The sequence below is a fragment of the Sorex fumeus genome, unplaced genomic scaffold, assembly GCF_029834395.1.
Source record: "Sorex fumeus unplaced genomic scaffold, SorFum_2.1 ptg000043l, whole genome shotgun sequence".
Taxonomy (NCBI): domain Eukaryota; kingdom Metazoa; phylum Chordata; class Mammalia; order Eulipotyphla; family Soricidae; genus Sorex; species Sorex fumeus.
In genome coordinates this window covers 21,621,881-21,643,796 of record NW_026606100.1, presented here as the reverse complement: position 1 = coordinate 21,643,796, position 21,916 = coordinate 21,621,881, and positions in this window count along the sequence as shown.

The following is a 21,916-nucleotide window of genomic DNA, read 5'->3' as shown; positions in this document are numbered from 1 at the left end:
ATGTCCAAGTAACACAATGCTGGATTTTTGCGACCTGTTCACAATCGCAGGGGTGATGTTCAACTGGCTATCCACTCAACCCTAGTCAGCCCTTCATTTTCCTGTCCACACAACCCAGCCTTCAGAAACCATTATTATCTCCAGTACCGAATGTTCCATTCATTCACTGCGTATCCGGAATTCTTCTGAATCTCCACTCCATGCAGGTGTTCGTTACACTGCTGGTGAATATCCAAGAAACACAATGCTGGTTTTCAGCAGCCTGTTCAATCTCACAGGCGTGCTGTTCTACTGGCTATCCACTCAAACCTGGAAAACACTTCATTTTCCTGTACTCACAACCCAGACTACAGAAATCTTTGGAACCTCCACTAGAGAGTGTGCCATTCATTCGCTGAATCTGGAATTCATCTCAATCTCTACTCCACATAGGCTTTGGTTTCACCACTGGTGAAAGTTCAAGTAACCCAATTCTGGTTTTCAGCGGCCTGTTCACACTCACAGGCGTGCTGTTAAACTGGCTATGCACTAAACTCTGGTCAGCTCTTCATTTTCCTTTCTACACAAAACAGACAGCAGAAATCATTGGATTCTCCACTATAAAATGTTCTATTAATTCAATCTGAATCTGGAATTCTTCCTCAATATCCACTGCAAGTAGACTTTCTTTACACCACTGGTGAATGTCCAAGTAACCCAATGCAGGTATTCAGCTGCCAATTCAAACCCGCAGGCGTGCTGTTCTACTGCCTGTCGACACAACTCTGGTAGGCTCTTCATTTTCCTGTCAACACAACCCATACTTCAGAAATCATTGGAATCTCCACTATAGAATGTGTCATTCATTCACTGAGAATCTGGAATTCATCTCATTCTCCACAGGAGGTCGTCATTTTTTACTCCACTGGTGAATGTCCAAGAAACTCAAGGCTGGTTTTCATCGGCCTGTTGACACTCGCAGGCGTGCTGTTAATCTGGCTGTCCATACAACCCTGGTCAGCTCTTCATTTTCCTCTCCACACAACCCAGACGTCAGAAATCATTGGAATCTCCACTACAAAATTTTCCATTCATTCATTCCGAATCTGGAATTCATCTGAATCTGCAAATCCAGGTAGGCTTTCGTTACACCACAGGTGAACGTCCGAGGAAACCGAATGCTGATTTTCACACTCGCAGGCTTACTATTAAACTATTCAGAAATCATTGGCATCTCCATTAGAGATTTTTCCATTCATTCACTGCGACTTTGGAAAACATCTGAATTCCAACTCCAGGCGAGTTTTCGTTCCACCACTGGTGAATGTCCAAGTAACCCAATGCTGTCTTTCAGCGGCCTGTTCACACTCGTAGGCATGCTGTTCTACTGGCTATCCACTCAACCCTGGTCAATTCTTCATTTTCCTGTCCACACAACCCCGACTTCAAAAATAATTGGAATCTCCACCCCTGAATGTGCCATTCATTCACTGACAATCTGAAATTCATCTCCATCTCCAAATAAATAAAGGCAGACTTTCGTTACACCACTGGTAAATGTACAAGTAAACCAATGCTGGTTTTCAGAGGCCTGTTCACATTCTCAGGCGTGTTGTTTAACTGGATATCCACTCAACCCTGGTCAGCTCTTCATATTCCTGCGCACACAACCCAGACTTCAGAAATCATTGGAATCTCGACTACAGAATGTTCCGTTCATTCACTGCGAATCTGGAATTCATCTGAATCTGCACTCCAGGAAGTTTAATGTTACACCACTGGTTAATGTTCCAGTAATCCAATTCTGATTTTCACCGTCCTGGTCACTCTCGCTGGCGTTCTGTTCAATTGATTATCTAATCAAACATGGTCAGCCCTTCATTTTCCTGGTCACGAAACCCAGATGTCAGAAAAAATTGGAATCTCCGCTAGAGAATGTGCCATTCGTTCACTGCGAATCTGATATTCATCTCAATATCCACTTGAAGGCAGACTTCCTTTACACCACAGGTTAATGTCCAAGTAATGCAGTGCTTGTGTTCTGCGGCCTGTTCACCCTCGCAGGCGTGCTGTTCTTCTGGCTATCCACTCAAACCAGTTCAGCTCTTCATTTTCCTGATGATACAACACAGATGTCAGAAATCATTGGAATCTCCTCGACAGACTCTGCTATTCATTCACTGCGAATCTGGAATTCATCTCAATCTCCACTCCACGCAGTCTTTCGTTACACCATTGGTGAATGTCCAAGTAGCCCAATGCTGGTTTCCAGCGGCCTGTTCACACTCACAGGCGTGCTGTTCATCTGGCTATCCATGCAACCCTGGTCAGCTCTTCATTTTCCTCTCCACACAACCCAGACGTCAGAAATCATTGGAATCTCCACTACAGAATGTTCCACTCATTCACGGCGAATGTGGAATTCATCTGAAACTCCACTCCAGTCCGCCTTACATTACACAACTGGTGAATGTCCACGTAACCGAATGCTGATTTTCACACTCGCAGGCTTACTATTAAACTATTCAGAAATCATTGGCTGCTCCCTTAGAGATTTTTCCATTCTTTCACTGCGAGTTTGGAAAACATCTGAATTCCAACTCCAGGCGAGTTTTCGTTCCACCACTGGTGAATGTCCAAGTAACCCTTTGCTGGCTCTCAGCGGCCTGTTCCGACTCGCAGGCATGCTGTTCACCTGGCTATACACTCAACGCTGGTCAGCTCTTCATTTTCCTGACCACAAAAGCGAGACTTCAGAAATCATTGGAATCTCCACTACAGAATGTTCCAAACATTCACGGCGACTCTGGAATTCATTTGTATGTCCACTCCAGGCAGATTTTCGTTACACCACTTGTGAATGTCCAAGTAACACAATGCTGGATTTTTGCGACCTGTTCACAATCGCAGGGGTGATGTTCAACTGGCTATCCACTCAACCCTAGTCAGCCCTTCATTTTCCTGTCCACACAACCCAGCCTTCAGAAACCATTATTATCTCCAGTACCGAATGTTCCATTCATTCACTGCGTATCCGGAATTCTTCTGAATCTCCACTCCATGCAGGTGTTCGTTACACTGCTGGTGAATATCCAAGAAACACAATGCTGGTTTTCAGCAGCCTGTTCAATCTCACAGGCGTGCTGTTCTACTGGCTATCCACTCAAACCTGGAAAACACTTCATTTTCCTGTACTCACAACCCAGACTACAGAAATCTTTGGAACCTCCACTAGAGAGTGTGCCATTCATTCGCTGAATCTGGAATTCATCTCAATCTCTACTCCACATAGGCTTTGGTTTCACCACTGGTGAAAGTTCAAGTAACCCAATTCTGGTTTTCAGCGGCCTGTTCACACTCACAGGCGTGCTGTTAAACTGGCTATGCACTAAACTCTGGTCAGCTCTTCATTTTCCTTTCTACACAAAACAGACAGCAGAAATCATTGGATTCTCCACTATAAAATGTTCTATTAATTCAATCTGAATCTGGAATTCTTCCTCAATATCCACTGCAAGTAGACTTTCTTTACACCACTGGTGAATGTCCAAGTAACCCAATGCAGGTATTCAGCTGCCAATTCAAACCCGCAGGCGTGCTGTTCTACTGCCTGTCGACACAACTCTGGTAGGCTCTTCATTTTCCTGTCAACACAACCCATACTTCAGAAATCATTGGAATCTCCACTATAGAATGTGTCATTCATTCACTGAGAATCTGGAATTCATCTCATTCTCCACAGGAGGTCGTCATTTTTTACTCCACTGGTGAATGTCCAAGAAACTCAAGGCTGGTTTTCATCGGCCTGTTGACACTCGCAGGCGTGCTGTTAATCTGGCTGTCCATACAACCCTGGTCAGCTCTTCATTTTCCTCTCCACACAACCCAGACGTCAGAAATCATTGGAATCTCCACTACAAAATTTTCCATTCATTCATTCCGAATCTGGAATTCATCTGAATCTGCAAATCCAGGTAGGCTTTCGTAACACCACAGGTGAACGTCCGAGGAAACCGAATGCTGATTTTCACACTCGCAGGCTTACTATTAAACTATTCAGAAATCATTGGCATCTCCATTAGAGATTTTTCCATTCATTCACTGCGACTTTGGAAAACATCTGAATTCCAACTCCAGGCGAGTTTTCGTTCCACCACTGGTGAATGTCCAAGTAACCCAATGCTGTCTTTCAGCGGCCTGTTCACACTCGTAGGCATGCTGTTCTACTGGCTATCCACTCAACCCTGGTCAATTCTTCATTTTCCTGTCCACACAACCCCGACTTCAAAAATAATTGGAATCTCCACCCCTGAATGTGCCATTCATTCACTGACAATCTGAAATTCATCTCCATCTCCAAATAAATAAAGGCAGACTTTCGTTACACCACTGGTAAATGTACAAGTAAACCAATGCTGGTTTTCAGAGGCCTGTTCACATTCTCAGGCGTGTTGTTTAACTGGATATCCACTCAACCCTGGTCAGCTCTTCATATTCCTGCGCACACAACCCAGACTTCAGAAATCATTGGAATCTCGACTACAGAATGTTCCGTTCATTCACTGCGAATCTGGAATTCATCTGAATCTGCACTCCAGGAAGTTTAATGTTACACCACTGGTTAATGTTCCAGTAATCCAATTCTGATTTTCACCGTCCTGGTCACTCTCGCTGGCGTTCTGTTCAATTGATTATCTAATCAAACATGGTCAGCCCTTCATTTTCCTGGTCACGAAACCCAGATGTCAGAAAAAATTGGAATCTCCGCTAGAGAATGTGCCATTCGTTCACTGCGAATCTGATATTCATCTCAATATCCACTTGAAGGCAGACTTCCTTTACACCACAGGTTAATGTCCAAGTAATGCAGTGCTTGTGTTCTGCGGCCTGTTCACCCTCGCAGGCGTGCTGTTCTTCTGGCTATCCACTCAAACCAGTTCAGCTCTTCATTTTCCTGATGATACAACACAGATGTCAGAAATCATTGGAATCTCCTCGACAGACTCTGCTATTCATTCACTGCGAATCTGGAATTCATCTCAATCTCCACTCCACGCAGTCTTTCGTTACACCATTGGTGAATGTCCAAGTAGCCCAATGCTGGTTTCCAGCGGCCTGTTCACACTCACAGGCGTGCTGTTCATCTGGCTATCCATGCAACCCTGGTCAGCTCTTCATTTTCCTCTCCACACAACCCAGACGTCAGAAATCATTGGAATCTCCACTACAGAATGTTCCACTCATTCACGGCGAATGTGGAATTCATCTGAAACTCCACTCCAGTCCGCCTTACATTACACAACTGGTGAATGTCCACGTAACCGAATGCTGATTTTCACACTCGCAGGCTTACTATTAAACTATTCAGAAATCATTGGCTGCTCCCTTAGAGATTTTTCCATTCTTTCACTGCGAGTTTGGAAAACATCTGAATTCCAACTCCAGGCGAGTTTTCGTTCCACCACTGGTGAATGTCCAAGTAACCCTTTGCTGGCTCTCAGCGGCCTGTTCCGACTCGCAGGCATGCTGTTCACCTGGCTATACACTCAACGCTGGTCAGCTCTTCATTTTCCTGACCACAAAAGCGAGACTTCAGAAATCATTGGAATCTCCACTACAGAATGTTCCAAACATTCACGGCGACTCTGGAATTCATTTGTATGTCCACTCCAGGCAGATTTTCGTTACACCACTTGTGAATGTCCAAGTAACACAATGCTGGATTTTTGCGACCTGTTCACAATCGCAGGGGTGATGTTCAACTGGCTATCCACTCAACCCTAGTCAGCCCTTCATTTTCCTGTCCACACAACCCAGCCTTCAGAAACCATTATTATCTCCAGTACCGAATGTTCCATTCATTCACTGCGTATCCGGAATTCTTCTGAATCTCCACTCCATGCAGGTGTTCGTTACACTGCTGGTGAATATCCAAGAAACACAATGCTGGTTTTCAGCAGCCTGTTCAATCTCACAGGCGTGCTGTTCTACTGGCTATCCACTCAAACCTGGAAAACACTTCATTTTCCTGTACTCACAACCCAGACTACAGAAATCTTTGGAATCTCCACTAGAGAGTGTGCCATTCATTCGCTGAATCTGGAATTCATCTCAATCTCTACTCCACACAGGCTTTGGTTTCACCACTGGTGAAAGTTCAAGTAACCCAATTCTGGTTTTCAGCGGCCTGTTCACACTCACAGGCGTGCTGTTAAACTGGCTATGCACTAAACTCTGGTCAGCTCTTCATTTTCCTTTCTACACAAAACAGACAGCAGAAATCATTGGATTCTCCACTATAAAATGTTCTATTAATTCAATCTGAATCTGGAATTCTTCCTCAATATCCACTGCAAGTAGACTTTCTTTACACCACTGGTGAATGTCCAAGTAACCCAATGCAGGTATTCAGCTGCCAATTCAAACCCGCAGGCGTGCTGTTCTACTGCCTGTCGACACAACTCTGGTAGGCTCTTCATTTTCCTGTCAACACAACCCATACTTCAGAAATCATTGGAATCTCCACTATAGAATGTGTCATTCATTCACTGAGAATCTGGAATTCATCTCATTCTCCACAGGAGGTCGTCATTTTTTACTCCACTGGTGAATGTCCAAGAAACTCAAGGCTGGTTTTCATCGGCCTGTTGACACTCGCAGGCGTGCTGTTAATCTGGCTGTCCATACAACCCTGGTCAGCTCTTCATTTTCCTCTCCACACAACCCAGACGTCAGAAATCATTGGAATCTCCACTACAAAATTTTCCATTCATTCATTCCGAATCTGGAATTCATCTGAATCTGCAAATCCAGGTAGGCTTTCGTTACACCACAGGTGAACGTCCGAGGAAACCGAATGCTGATTTTCACACTCGCAGGCTTACTATTAAACTATTCAGAAATCATTGGCATCTCCATTAGAGATTTTTCCATTCATTCACTGCGACTTTGGAAAACATCTGAATTCCAACTCCAGGCGAGTTTTCGTTCCACCACTGGTGAATGTCCAAGTAACCCAATGCTGTCTTTCAGCGTCCTGTTCACACTCGTAGGCATGCTGTTCTACTGGCTATCCACTCAACCCTGGTCAATTCTTCATTTTCCTGTCCACACAACCCCGACTTCAAAAATCATTGGAATCTCCACCCCTGAATGTGCCATTCATTCACTGACAATCTGAAATTCATCTCCATCTCCAAATAAATAAAGGCAGACTTTCGTTACACCACTGGTAAATGTACAAGTAAACCAATGCTGGTTTTCAGAGGCCTGTTCACATTCTCAGGCGTGTTGTTTAACTGGATATCCACTCAACCCTGGTCAGCTCTTCATATTCCTGCGCACACAACCCAGACTTCAGAAATCATTGGAATCTCGACTACAGAATGTTCCGTTCATTCACTGCGAATCTGGAATTCATCTGAATCTGCACTCCAGGAAGTTTAATGTTACACCACTGGTTAATGTTCCAGTAATCCAATTCTGATTTTCACCGTCCTGGTCACTCTCGCTGGCGTTCTGTTCAATTGATTATCTAATCAAACATGGTCAGCCCTTCATTTTCCTGGTCACGAAACCCAGATGTCAGAAAAAATTGGAATCTCCGCTAGAGAATGTGCCATTCGTTCACTGCGAATCTGATATTCATCTCAATATCCACTTGAAGGCAGACTTCCTTTACACCACAGGTAAATGTCCAAGTAATGCAGTGCTTGTGTTCTGCGGCCTGTTCACCCTCGCAGGCGTGCTGTTCTTCTGGCTATCCACTCAAACCAGTTCAGCTCTTCATTTTCCTGATGATACAACACAGATGTCAGAAATCATTGGAATCTCCTCGACAGACTCTGCTATTCATTCACTGCGAATCTGGAATTCATCTCAATCTCCACTCCACGCAGTCTTTCGTTACACCAGTGGTGAATGTCCAAGTAGCCCAATGCTGGTTTCCAGCGGCCTGTTCACACTCACAGGCGTGCTGTTCATCTGGCTATCCATGCAACCCTGGTCAGCTCTTCATTTTCCTCTCCACACAACCCAGACGTCAGAAATCATTGGAATCTCCACTACAGAATGTTCCACTCATTCACGGCGAATGTGGAATTCATCTGAAACTCCACTCCAGTCCGCCTTACATTACACAACTGGTGAATGTCCACGTAACCGAATGCTGATTTTCACACTCGCAGGCTTACTATTAAACTATTCAGAAATCATTGGCTGCTCCCTTAGAGATTTTTCCATTCTTTCACTGCGAGTTTGGAAAACATCTGAATTCCAACTCCAGGCGAGTTTTCGTTCCACCACTGGTGAATGTCCAAGTAACCCTTTGCTGGCTCTCAGCGGCCTGTTCCGACTCGCAGGCATGCTGTTCACCTGGCTATACACTCAACGCTGGTCAGCTCTTCATTTTCCTGACCACAAAAGCGAGACTTCAGAAATCATTGGAATCTCCACTACAGAATGTTCCAAACATTCACGGCGACTCTGGAATTCATTTGTATGTCCACTCCAGGCAGATTTTCGTTACACCACTTGTGAATGTCCAAGTAACACAATGCTGGATTTTTGCGACCTGTTCACAATCGCAGGGGTGATGTTCAACTGGCTATCCACTCAACCCTAGTCAGCCCTTCATTTTCCTGTCCACACAACCCAGCCTTCAGAAACCATTATTATCTCCAGTACCGAATGTTCCATTCATTCACTGCGTATCCGGAATTCTTCTGAATCTCCACTCCATGCAGGTGTTCGTTACACTGCTGGTGAATATCCAAGAAACACAATGCTGGTTTTCAGCAGCCTGTTCAATCTCACAGGCGTGCTGTTCTACTGGCTATCCACTCAAACCTGGAAAACACTTCATTTTCCTGTACTCACAACCCAGACTACAGAAATCTTTGGAACCTCCACTAGAGAGTGTGCCATTCATTCGCTGAATCTGGAATTCATCTCAATCTCTACTCCACACAGGCTTTGGTTTCACCACTGGTGAAAGTTCAAGTAACCCAATTCTGGTTTTCAGCGGCCTGTTCACACTCACAGGCGTGCTGTTAAACTGGCTATGCACTAAACTCTGGTCAGCTCTTCATTTTCCTTTCTACACAAAACAGACAGCAGAAATCATTGGATTCTCCACTATAAAATGTTCTATTAATTCAATCTGAATCTGGAATTCTTCCTCAATATCCACTGCAAGTAGACTTTCTTTACACCACTGGTGAATGTCGAAGTAACCCAATGCAGGTATTCAGCTGCCAATTCAAACCCGCAGGCGTGCTGTTCTACTGCCTGTCGACACAACTCTGGTAGGCTCTTCATTTTCCTGTCAACACAACCCATACTTCAGAAATCATTGGAATCTCCACTACAGAATGTGTCATTCATTCACTGAGAATCTGGAATTCATCTCATTCTCCACAGGAGGTCGTCATTTTTTACTCCACTGGTGAATGTCCAAGAAACTCAAGGCTGGTTTTCATCGGCCTGTTGACACTCGCAGGCGTGCTGTTAATCTGGCTGTCCATACAACCCTGGTCAGCTCTTCATTTTCCTCTCCACACAACCCAGACGTCAGAAATCATTGGAATCTCCACTACAAAATTTTCCATTCATTCATTCCGAATCTGGAATTCATCTGAATCTGCAAATCCAGGTAGGCTTTCGTTACACCACAGGTGAACGTCCGAGGAAACCGAATGCTGATTTTCACACTCGCAGGCTTACTATTAAACTATTCAGAAATCATTGGCATCTCCATTAGAGATTTTTCCATTCATTCACTGCGACTTTGGAAAACATCTGAATTCCAACTCCAGGCGAGTTTTCGTTCCACCACTGGTGAATGTCCAAGTAACCCAATGCTGTCTTTCAGCGGCCTGTTCACACTCGTAGGCATGCTGTTCTACTGGCTATCCACTCAACCCTGGTCAATTCTTCATTTTCCTGTCCACACAACCCCGACTTCAAAAATCATTGGAATCTCCACCCCTGAATGTGCCATTCATTCACTGAGAATCTGAAATTCATCTCCATCTCCAAATAAATAAAGGCAGACTTTCGTTACACCACTGGTAAATGTACAAGTAAACCAATGCTGGTTTTCAGAGGCCTGTTCACATTCTCAGGCGTGTTGTTTAACTGGATATCCACTCAACCCTGGTCAGCTCTTCATGTTCCTGCGCATACAACCCAGACTTCAGAAATCATTGGAATCTCGACTACAGAATGTTCCGTTCATTCACTGCGAATCTGGAATTCATCTGCATCTGCACTCCAGGAAGTTTAATGTTACACCACTGGTTAATGTTCCAGTAATCCAATTCTGATTTTCACAGTCCTGGTCACTTTCACTGGCGTTCTGTTCAATTGATTATCTAATCAAACATGGTCAGCCCTTCATTTTCCTGGTCACGAAACCCAGATGTCAGAAAAAATTGGAATCTCCGCTAGAGAATGTGCCATTCGTTCACTGCGAATCTGATATTCATCTCAATATCCACTTGAAGGCAGACTTCCTTTACACCACAGGTAAATGTCCAAGTAATGCAGTGCTTGTGTTCTGCGGCCTGTTCACACTCGCAGGCGTGCTGTTCTTCTGGCTATCCACTCAAACCAGGTCAGCTCTTCATTTTCCTGTCGATACAATACAGATGTCAGAAATCATTGGAATCTCCTCGACAGACTCTGCTATTCATTCACTGCGAATCTGGAATTCATCTCAATCTCCACTCCACGCAGTCTTTCGTTACACCATTGGTGAATGTCCAAGTAGCCCAATGCTGGTTTCCAGCGGCCTGTTCACACTCACAGGCGTGCTGTTCATCTGGCTATCCATGCAACCCTGGTCAGCTCTTCATTTTCCTCTCCACACAACCCAGACGTCAGAAATCATTGGAATCTCCACTACAGAATGTTCCACTCATTCACGGCGAATGTGGAATTCATCTGAAACTCCACTCCAGTCCGCCTTACATTACACAACTGGTGAATGTCCACGTAACCGAATGCTGATTTTCACACTCGCAGGCTTACTATTAAACTATTCAGAAATCATTGGCTGCTCCCTTAGAGATTTTTCCATTCTTTCACTGCGAGTTTGGAAAACATCTGAATTCCAACTCCAGGCGAGTTTTCGTTCCACCACTGGTGAATGTCCAAGTAACCCTTTGCTGGCTCTCAGCGGCCTGTTCCGACTCGCAGGCATGCTGTTCACCTGGCTATACACTCAACGCTGGTCAGCTCTTCATTTTCCTGACCACAAAAGCGAGACTTCAGAAATCATTGGAATCTCCACTACAGAATGTTCCAAACATTCACGGCGACTCTGGAATTCATTTGTATGTCCACTCCAGGCTGATTTTCGTTACACCACTTGTGAATGTCCAAGTAACACAATGCTGGATTTTTGCGACCTGTTCACAATCGCAGGGGTGATGTTCAACTGGCTATCCACTCAACCCTAGTCAGCCCTTCATTTTCCTGTCCACACAACCCAGCCTTCAGAAACCATTATTATCTCCAGTACCGAATGTTCCATTCATTCACTGCGTATCCGGAATTCTTCTGAATCTCCACTCCATGCAGGTGTTCGTTACACTGATGGTGAATATCCAAGAAACACAATGCTGGTTTTCAGCAGCCTGTTCAATCTCACAGGCGTGCTGTTCTACTGGCTATCCACTCAAACCTGGAAAACACTTCATTTTCCTGTACTCACAACCCAGACTACAGAAATCTTTGGAACCTCCACTAGAGAGTGTGCCATTCATTCGCTGAATCTGGAATTCATCTCAATCTCTACTCCACACAGGCTTTGGTTTCACCACTGGTGAAAGTTCAAGTAACCCAATTCTGGTTTTCAGCGGCCTGTTCACACTCACAGGCGTGCTGTTAAACTGGCTATGCACTAAACTCTGGTCAGCTCTTCATTTTCCTTTCTACACAAAACAGACAGCAGAAATCATTGGATTCTCCACTATAAAATGTTCTATTAATTCAATCTGAATCTGGAATTCTTCCTCAATATCCACTGCAAGTAGTCTTTCTTTACACCACTGGTGAATGTCCAAGTAACCCAATGCAGGTATTCAGCTGCCAATTCAAACCCGCAGGCGTGCTGTTCTACTGCCTGTCGACACAACTCTGGTAGGCTCTTCATTTTCCTCTCCACACATCCCAGACGTCAGAAATCATTGGAATCTCCACTACAAAATTTTCCATTCATTCATTCCGAATCTGGAATTCATCTGAATCTGCAAATCCAGGTAGGCTTTCGTTACACCACAGGTGAACGTCCGAGGAAACCGAATGCTGATTTTCACACTCGCAGGCTTACTATTAAACTATTCAGAAATCATTGGCATCTCCATTAGAGATTTTTCCATTCATTCACTGCGACTTTGGAAAACATCTGAATTCCAACTCCAGGCGAGTTTTCGTTCCACCACTGGTGAATGTCCAAGTAAACCAATGCTGTCTTTCAGCGGCCTGTTCACACTCGTAGGCATGCTGTTCTACTGGCTATCCACTCAACCCTGGTCAATTCTTCATTTTCCTGTCCACACAACCCCGACTTCAAAAATCATTGGAATCTCCACCCCTGAATGTGCCATTCATTCACTGAGAATCTGAAATTCATCTCCATCTCCAAATAAATAAAGGCAGACTTTCGTTACACCACTGGTAAATGTACAAGTAAACCAATGCTGGTTTTCAGAGGCCTGTTCACATTCTCAGGCGTGTTGTTTAACTGGATATCCACTCAACCCTGGTCAGCTCTTCATATTCCTGCGCACACAACCCAGACTTCAGAAATCATTGGAATCTCGACTAGAGAATGTTCCGTTCATTCACTGCGAATCTGGAATTCATCTGCATCTGCACTCCAGGAAGTTTAATGTTACACCACTGGTTAATGTTCCAGTAATCCAATTCTGATTTTCACCGTCCTGGTCACTCTCGCTGGCGTTCTGTTCAATTGATTATCTAATCAAACATGGTCAGCCCTTCATTTTCCTGGTCACGAAACCCAGATGTCAGAAAAAATTGGAATCTCCGCTAGAGAATGTGCCATTCGTTCACTGCGAATCTGATATTCATCTCAATATCCACTTGAAGGCAGACTTCCTTTACACCACAGGTAAATGTCCAAGTAATGCAGAGCTTGTGTTCTGCGGCCTGTTCAACCTCGCAGGCGTGCTGTTCTTCTGGCTATCCACTCAAACCAGTTCAGCTCTTCATTTTCCTGATGATACAACACAGATGTCAGAAATCATTGGAATCTCCTCGACAGACTCTGCTATTCATTCACTGCGAATCTGGAATTCATCTCAATCTCCACTCCACGCAGTCTTTCGTTACACCATTGGTGAATGTCCAAGTAGCCCAATGCTGGTTTCCAGCGGCCTGTTCACACTCACAGGCGTGCTGTTCATCTGGCTATCCATGCAACCCTGGTCAGCTCTTCATTTTCCTCTCCACACAACCCAGACGTCAGAAATCATTGGAATCTCCACTACAGAATGTTCCACTCATTCACGGCGAATGTGGAATTCATCTGAAACTCCACTCCAGTCCGCCTTACATTACACAACTGGTGAATGTCCACGTAACCGAATGCTGATTTTCACACTCGCAGGCTTACTATTAAACTATTCAGAAATCATTGGCTGCTCCCTTAGAGATTTTTCCATTCTTTCACTGCGAGTTTGGAAAACATCTGAATTCCAACTCCAGGCGAGTTTTCGTTCCACCACTGGTGAATGTCCAAGTAACCCTTTGCTGGCTCTCAGCGGCCTGTTCCGACTCGCAGGCATGCTGTTCACCTGGCTATACACTCAACGCTGGTCAGCTCTTCATTTTCCTGACCACAAAAGCGAGACTTCAGAAATCATTGGAATCTCCACTACAGAATGTTCCAAACATTCACGGCGACTCTGGAATTCATTTGTATGTCCACTCCAGGCTGATTTTCGTTACACCACTTGTGAATGTCCAAGTAACACAATGCTGGATTTTTGCGACCTGTTCACAATCGCAGGGGTGATGTTCAACTGGCTATCCACTCAACGCTAGTCAGCCCTTCATTTTCCTGTCCACACAACCCAGCCTTCAGAAACCATTATTATCTCCAGTACCGAATGTTCCATTCATTCACTGCGTATCCGGAATTCTTCTGAATCTCCACTCCATGCAGGTGTTCGTTACACTGATGGTGAATATCCAAGAAACACAATGCTGGTTTTCAGCAGCCTGTTCAATCTCACAGGCGTGCTGTTCTACTGGCTATCCACTCAAACCTGGAAAACACTTCATTTTCCTGTACTCACAACCCAGACTACAGAAATCTTTGGAACCTCCACTAGAGAGTGTGCCATTCATTCGCTGAATCTGGAATTCATCTCAATCTCTACTCCACACAGGCTTTGGTTTCACCACTGGTGAAAGTTCAAGTAACCCAATTCTGGTTTTCAGCGGCCTGTTCACACTCACAGGCGTGCTGTTAAACTGGCTATGCACTAAACTCTGGTCAGCTCTTCATTTTCCTTTCTACACAAAACAGACAGCAGAAATCATTGGATTCTCCACTATAAAATGTTCTATTAATTCAATCTGAATCTGGAATTCTTCCTCAATATCCACTGCAAGTAGTCTTTCTTTACACCACTGGTGAATGTCCAAGTAACCCAATGCAGGTATTCAGCTGCCAATTCAAACCCGCAGGCGTGCTGTTCTACTGCCTGTCGACACAACTCTGGTAGGCTCTTCATTTTCCTCTCCACACATCCCAGACGTCAGAAATCATTGGAATCTCCACTACAAAATTTTCCATTCATTCATTCCGAATCTGGAATTCATCTGAATCTGCAAATCCAGGTAGGCTTTCGTTACACCACAGGTGAACGTCCGAGGAAACCGAATGCTGATTTTCACACTCGCAGGCTTACTATTAAACTATTCAGAAATCATTGGCATCTCCATTAGAGATTTTTCCATTCATTCACTGCGACTTTGGAAAACATCTGAATTCCAACTCCAGGCGAGTTTTCGTTCCACCACTGGTGAATGTCCAAGTAAACCAATGCTGTCTTTCAGCGGCCTGTTCACACTCGTAGGCATGCTGTTCTACTGGCTATCCACTCAACCCTGGTCAATTCTTCATTTTCCTGTCCACACAACCCCGACTTCAAAAATCATTGGAATCTCCACCCCTGAATGTGCCATTCATTCACTGAGAATCTGAAATTCATCTCCATCTCCAAATAAATAAAGGCAGACTTTCGTTACACCACTGGTAAATGTACAAGTAAACCAATGCTGGTTTTCAGAGGCCTGTTCACATTCTCAGGCGTGTTGTTTAACTGGATATCCACTCAACCCTGGTCAGCTCTTCATATTCCTGCGCACACAACCCAGACTTCAGAAATCATTGGAATCTCGACTAGAGAATGTTCCGTTCATTCACTGCGAATCTGGAATTCATCTGCATCTGCACTCCAGGAAGTTTAATGTTACACCACTGGTTAATGTTCCAGTAATCCAATTCTGATTTTCACCGTCCTGGTCACTCTCGCTGGCGTTCTGTTCAATTGATTATCTAATCAAACATGGTCAGCCCTTCATTTTCCTGGTCACGAAACCCAGATGTCAGAAAAAATTGGAATCTCCGCTAGAGAATGTGCCATTCGTTCACTGCGAATCTGATATTCATCTCAATATCCACTTGAAGGCAGACTTCCTTTACACCACAGGTAAATGTCCAAGTAATGCAGAGCTTGTGTTCTGCGGCCTGTTCAACCTCGCAGGCGTGCTGTTCTTCTGGCTATCCACTCAAACCAGTTCAGCTCTTCATTTTCCTGATGATACAACACAGATGTCAGAAATCATTGGAATCTCCTCGACAGACTCTGCTATTCATTCACTGCGAATCTGGAATTCATCTCAATCTCCACTCCACGCAGTCTTTCGTTACACCAGTGGTGAATGTCCAAGTAACCCAATGCTGGTTTCCAGCGGCCTGTTCACACTCACAGGCGTGCTGTTCATCTGGCTATCCATGCAACCCTGGTCAGCTCTTCATTTTCCTCTCCACACAACCCAGACGTCAGAAATCATTGGAATCTCCACTACAGAATGTTCCACTCATTCACGGCGAATGTGGAATTCATCTGAAACTCCACTCCAGTCCGCCTTACATTACACAACTGGTGAATGTCCACGTAACCGAATGCTGATTTTCACACTCGCAGGCTTACTATTAAACTATTCAGAAATCATTGGCTGCTCCCTTAGAGATTTTTCCATTCTTTCACTGCGAGTTTGGAAAACATCTGAATTCCAACTCCAGGCGAGTTTTCGTTCCACCACTGGTGAATGTCCAAGTAACCCTTTGCTGGCTCTCAGCGGCCTGTTCCGACTCGCAGGCATGCTGTTCACCTGGCTATACACTCAACGCTGGTCAGCTCTTCATTTTCCTGACCACAAAAGCGAGACTTCAGAAATCATTGGAATCTCCACTACAGAATGTTCCAAACATTCACGGCGACTCTGGAATTCATTTGTATGTCCACTCCAGGCAGATTTTCGTTACACCACTTGTGAATGTCCAAGTAACACAATGCTGGATTTTTGCGACCTGTTCACAATCGCAGGGGTGATGTTCAACTGGCTATCCACTCAACCCTAGTCAGCCCTTCATTTTCCTGTCCACACAACCCAGCCTTCAGAAACCATTATTATCTCCAGTACCGAATGTTCCATTCATTCACTGCGTATCCGGAATTCTTCTGAATCTCCACTCCATGCAGGTGTTCGTTACACTGCTGGTGAATATCCAAGAAACACAATGCTGGTTTTCAGCAGCCTGTTCAATCTCACAGGCGTGCTGTTCTACTGGCTATCCACTCAAACCTGGAAAACACTTCATTTTCCTGTACTCACAACCCAGACTACAGAAATCTTTGGAACCTCCACTAGAGAGTGTGCCATTCATTCGCTGAATCTGGAATTCATCTCAATCTCTACTCCACACAGGCTTTGGTTTCACCACTGGTGAAAGTTCAAGTAACCCAATTCTGGTTTTCAGCGGCCTGTTCACACTCACAGGCGTGCTGTTAAACTGGCTATGCACTAAACTCTGGTCAGCTCTTCATTTTCCTTTCTACACAAAACAGACAGCAGAAATCATTGGATTCTCTACTATAAAATGTTCTATTAATTCAATCTGAATCTGGAATTCTTCCTCAATATCCACTGCAAGTAGACTTTCTTTACACCACTGGTGAATGTCCAAGTAACCCAATGCAGGTATTCAGCTGCCAATTCAAACCCGCAGGCGTGCTGTTCTACTGCCTGTCGACACAACTCTGGTAGGCTCTTCATTTTCCTGTCAACACTACCCATACTTCAGAAATCATTGGAATCTCCACTACAGAATGTGTCATTCATTCACTGAGAATCTGGAATTCATCTCATTCTCCACAGGAGGTCGTCATTTTTTACTCCACTGGTGAATGTCCAAGAAACTCAAGGCTGGTTTTCATCGGCCTGTTGACACTCGCAGGCGTGCTGTTAATCTGGCTGTCCATACAACCCTGGTCAGCTCTTCATTTTCCTCTCCACACAACCCAGACGTCAGAAATCATTGGAATCTCCACTACAAAATTTTCCATTCATTCATTCCGAATCTGGAATTCATCTGAATCTGCAAATCCAGGTAGGCTTTCGTTACACCACAGGTGAACGTCCGAGGAAACCGAATGCTGATTTTCACACTCGCAGGCTTACTATTAAACTATTCAGAAATCATTGGCATCTCCATTAGAGATTTTTCCATTCATTCACTGCGACTTTGGAAAACATCTGAATTCCAACTCCAGGCAAGTTTTCGTTCCACCACTGGTGAATGTCCAAGTAACCCAATGCTGTCTTTCAGCGGCCTGTTCACACTCGTAGGCATGCTGTTCTACTGTCTATCCACTCAACCCTGGTCAATTCTTCATTTTCCTGTCCACACAACCCCGACTTCAAAAATCATTGGAATCTCCACCCCTGAATGTGCCATTCATTCACTGAGAATCTGAAATTCATCTCCATCTCCAAATAAATAAAGGCAGACTTTCGTTACACCACTGGTAAATGTACAAGTAAACCAATGCTGGTTTTCAGAGGCCTGTTCACATTCTCAGGCGTGTTGTTTAACTGGATATCCACTCAACCCTGATCAGCTCTTCATATTCCTGCGCACACAACCCAGATTTCAGAAATCATTGGAATCTCGACTACAGAATGTTCCGTTCATTCACTGCGAATCTGGAATTCATCTGAATCTGCACTCCAGGAAGTTTAATGTTACACCACTGGTTAATGTTCCAGTAATCCAATTCTGATTTTCACCGTCCTGGTCACTCTCGCTGGCGTTCTGTTCAATTGATTATCTAATCAAACATGGTCAGCCCTTCATTTTCCTGGTCACGAAACCCAGATGTCAGAAAAAATTGGAATCTCCGCTAGAGAATGTGCCATTCGTTCACTGCGAATCTGATATTCATCTCAATATCCACTTGAAGGCAGACTTCCTTTACACCACAGGTAAATGTCCAAGTAATGCAGAGCTTGTGTTCTGCGGCCTGTTCACCCTCGCAGGCGTGCTGTTCTTCTGGCTATCCACTCAAACCAGTTCAGCTCTTCATTTTCCTGATGATACAACACAGATGTCAGAAACCATTGGAATCTCCTCGACAGACTCTGCTATTCATTCACTGCGAATCTGGAATTCATCTCAATCTCCACTCCACGCAGTCTTTCGTTACACCAGTGGTGAATGTCCAAGTAGCCCAATGCTGGTTTCCAGCGGCCTGTTCACACTCACAGGCGTGCTGTTCATCTGGCTATCCATGCAACCCTGGTCAGCTCTTCATTTTCCTCTCCACACAACCCAGACGTCAGAAATCATTGGAATCTCCACTACAGAATGTTCCACTCATTCACGGCGAATGTGGAATTCATCTGAAACTCCACTCCAGTCCGCCTTACATTACACAACTGGTGAATGTCCACGTAACCGAATGCTGATTTTCACACTCGCAGGCTTACTATTAAACTATTCAGAAATCATTGGCTGCTCCCTTAGAGATTTTTCCATTCTTTCACTGCGAGTTTGGAAAACATCTGAATTCCAACTCCAGGCGAGTTTTCGTTCCACCACTGGTGAATGTCCAAGTAACCCTTTGCTGGCTCTCAGCGGCCTGTTCCGACTCGCAGGCATGCTGTTCACCTGGCTATACACTCAACGCTGGTCAGCTCTTCATTTTCCTGACCACAAAAGCGAGACTTCAGAAATCATTGGAATCTCCACTACAGAATGTTCCAAACATTCACGGCGACTCTGGAATTCATTTGTATGTCCACTCCAGGCTGATTTTCGTTACACCACTTGTGAATGTCCAAGTAACACAATGCTGGATTTTTGCGACCTGTTCACAATCGCAGGGGTGATGTTCAACTGGCTATCCACTCAACCCTAGTCAGCCCTTCATTTTCCTGTCCACACAACCCAGCCTTCAGAAACCATTATTATCTCCAGTACCGAATGTTCCATTCATTCACTGCGTATCCGGAATTCTTCTGAATCTCCACTCCATGCAGGTGTTCGTTACACTGCTGGTGAATATCCAAGAAACACAATGCTGGTTTTCAGCAGCCTGTTCAATCTCACAGGCGTGCTGTTCTACTGGCTATCCACTCAAACCTGGAAAACACTTCATTTTCCTGTACTCACAACCCAGACTACAGAAATCTTTGGAACCTCCACTAGAGAGTGTGCCATTCATTCGCTGAATCTGGAATTCATCTCAATCTCTACTCCACACAGGCTTTGGTTTCACCACTGGTGAAAGTTCAAGTAACCCAATTCTGGTTCTCAGCGGCCTGTTCACACTCACAGGCGTGCTGTTAAACTGGCTATGCACTAAACTCTGGTCAGCTCTTCATTTTCCTTTCTACACAAAACAGACAGCAGAAATCATTGGATTCTCCACTATAAAATGTTCTATTAATTCAATCTGAATCTGGAATTCTTCCTCAATATCCACTGCAAGTAGACTTTCTTTACACCACTGGTGAATTTCCAAGTAACCCAATGCAGGTATTCAGCTGCCAATTCAAACCCGCAGGCGTGCTGTTCTACTGCCTGTCGACACAACTCTGGTAGGCTCTTCATTTTCCTGTCAACACAACCCATACTTCAGAAATCATTGGAATCTCCACTACAGAATGTGTCATTCATTCACTGAGAATCTGGAATTCATCTCATTCTCCACAGGAGGTCGTCATTTTTTACTCCACTGGTGAATGTCCAAGAAACTCAAGGCTGGTTTTCATCGGCCTGTTGACACTCGCAGGCGTGCTGTTAATCTGGCTGTCCATACAACCCTGGTCAGCTCTTCATTTTCCTCTCCACACAACCCAGACGTCAGAAATCATTGGAATCTCCACTACAAAATTTTCCATTCATTCATTCCGAATCTGGAATTCATCTGAATCTGCAAATCCAGGTAGGCTTTCGTTACACCACAGGTGAACGTCCGAGGAAACCGAATGCTGATTTTCACACTCGCAGGCTTACTATTAAACTATTCAGAAATCATTGGCATCTCCATTAGAGATTTTTCCATTCATTCACTGCGACTTTGGAAAACATCTGAATTCCAACTCCAGGCGAGTTTTCGTTCCACCACTGGTGAATGTCCAAGTAACCCAATGCTGTCTTTCAGCGGCCTGTTCACATTCGTAGGCATGCTGTTCTACTGGCTATCCACTCAACCCTGGTCAATTCTTCATTTTCCTGTCCACACAACCCCGACTTCAAAAATCATTGGAATCTCCACCCCTGAATGTGCCATTCATTCACTGAGAATCTGAAATTCATCTCCATCTCCAAATAAATAAAGGCAGACTTTCGTTACACCACTGGTAAATGTACAAGTAAACCAATGCTGGTTTTCAGAGGCCTGTTCACATTCTCAGGCGTGTTGTTTAACTGGATATCCACTCAACCCTGGTCAGCTCTTCATATTCCTGCGCACACAACCCAGACTTCAGAAATCATTGGAATCTCGACAACAGAATGTTCCGTTCATTCACTGCGAATCTGGAATTCATCTGCATCTGCACTCCAGGAAGTTTAATGTTACACCACTGGTTAATGTTCCAGTAATCCAATTCTGATTTTCACCGTCCTGGTCACTCTCGCTGGCGTTCTGTTCAATTGATTATCTAATCAAACATGGTCAGCCCTTCATTTTCCTGGTCACGAAACCCAGATGTCAGAAAAAATTGGAATCTCCGCTAGAGAATGTGCCATTCGTTCACTGCGAATCTGATATTCATCTCAATATCCACTTGAAGGCAGACTTCCTTTACACCACAGGTAAATGTCCAAGTAATGCAGAGCTTGTGTTCTGCGGCCTGTTCACCCTCGCAGGCGTGCTGTTCTTCTGGCTATCCACTCAAACCAGTTCAGCTCTTCATTTTCCTGATGATACAACACAGATGTCAGAAACCATTGGAATCTCCTCGACAGACTCTGCTATTCATTCACTGCGAATCTGGAATTCATCTCAATCTCCACTCCACGCAGTCTTTCGTTACACCAGTGGTGAATGTCCAAGTAGCCCAATGCTGGTTTCCAGCGGCCTGTTCACACTCACAGGCGTGCTGTTCATCTGGCTATCCATGCAACCCTGGTCAGCTCTTCATTTTCCTCTCCACACAACCCAGACGTCAGAAATCATTGGAATCTCCACTACAGAATGTTCCACTCATTCACGGCGAATGTGGAATTCATCTGAAACTCCACTCCAGTCCGCCTTACATTACACAACTGGTGAATGTCCACGTAACCGAATGCTGATTTTCACACTCGCAGGCTTACTATTAA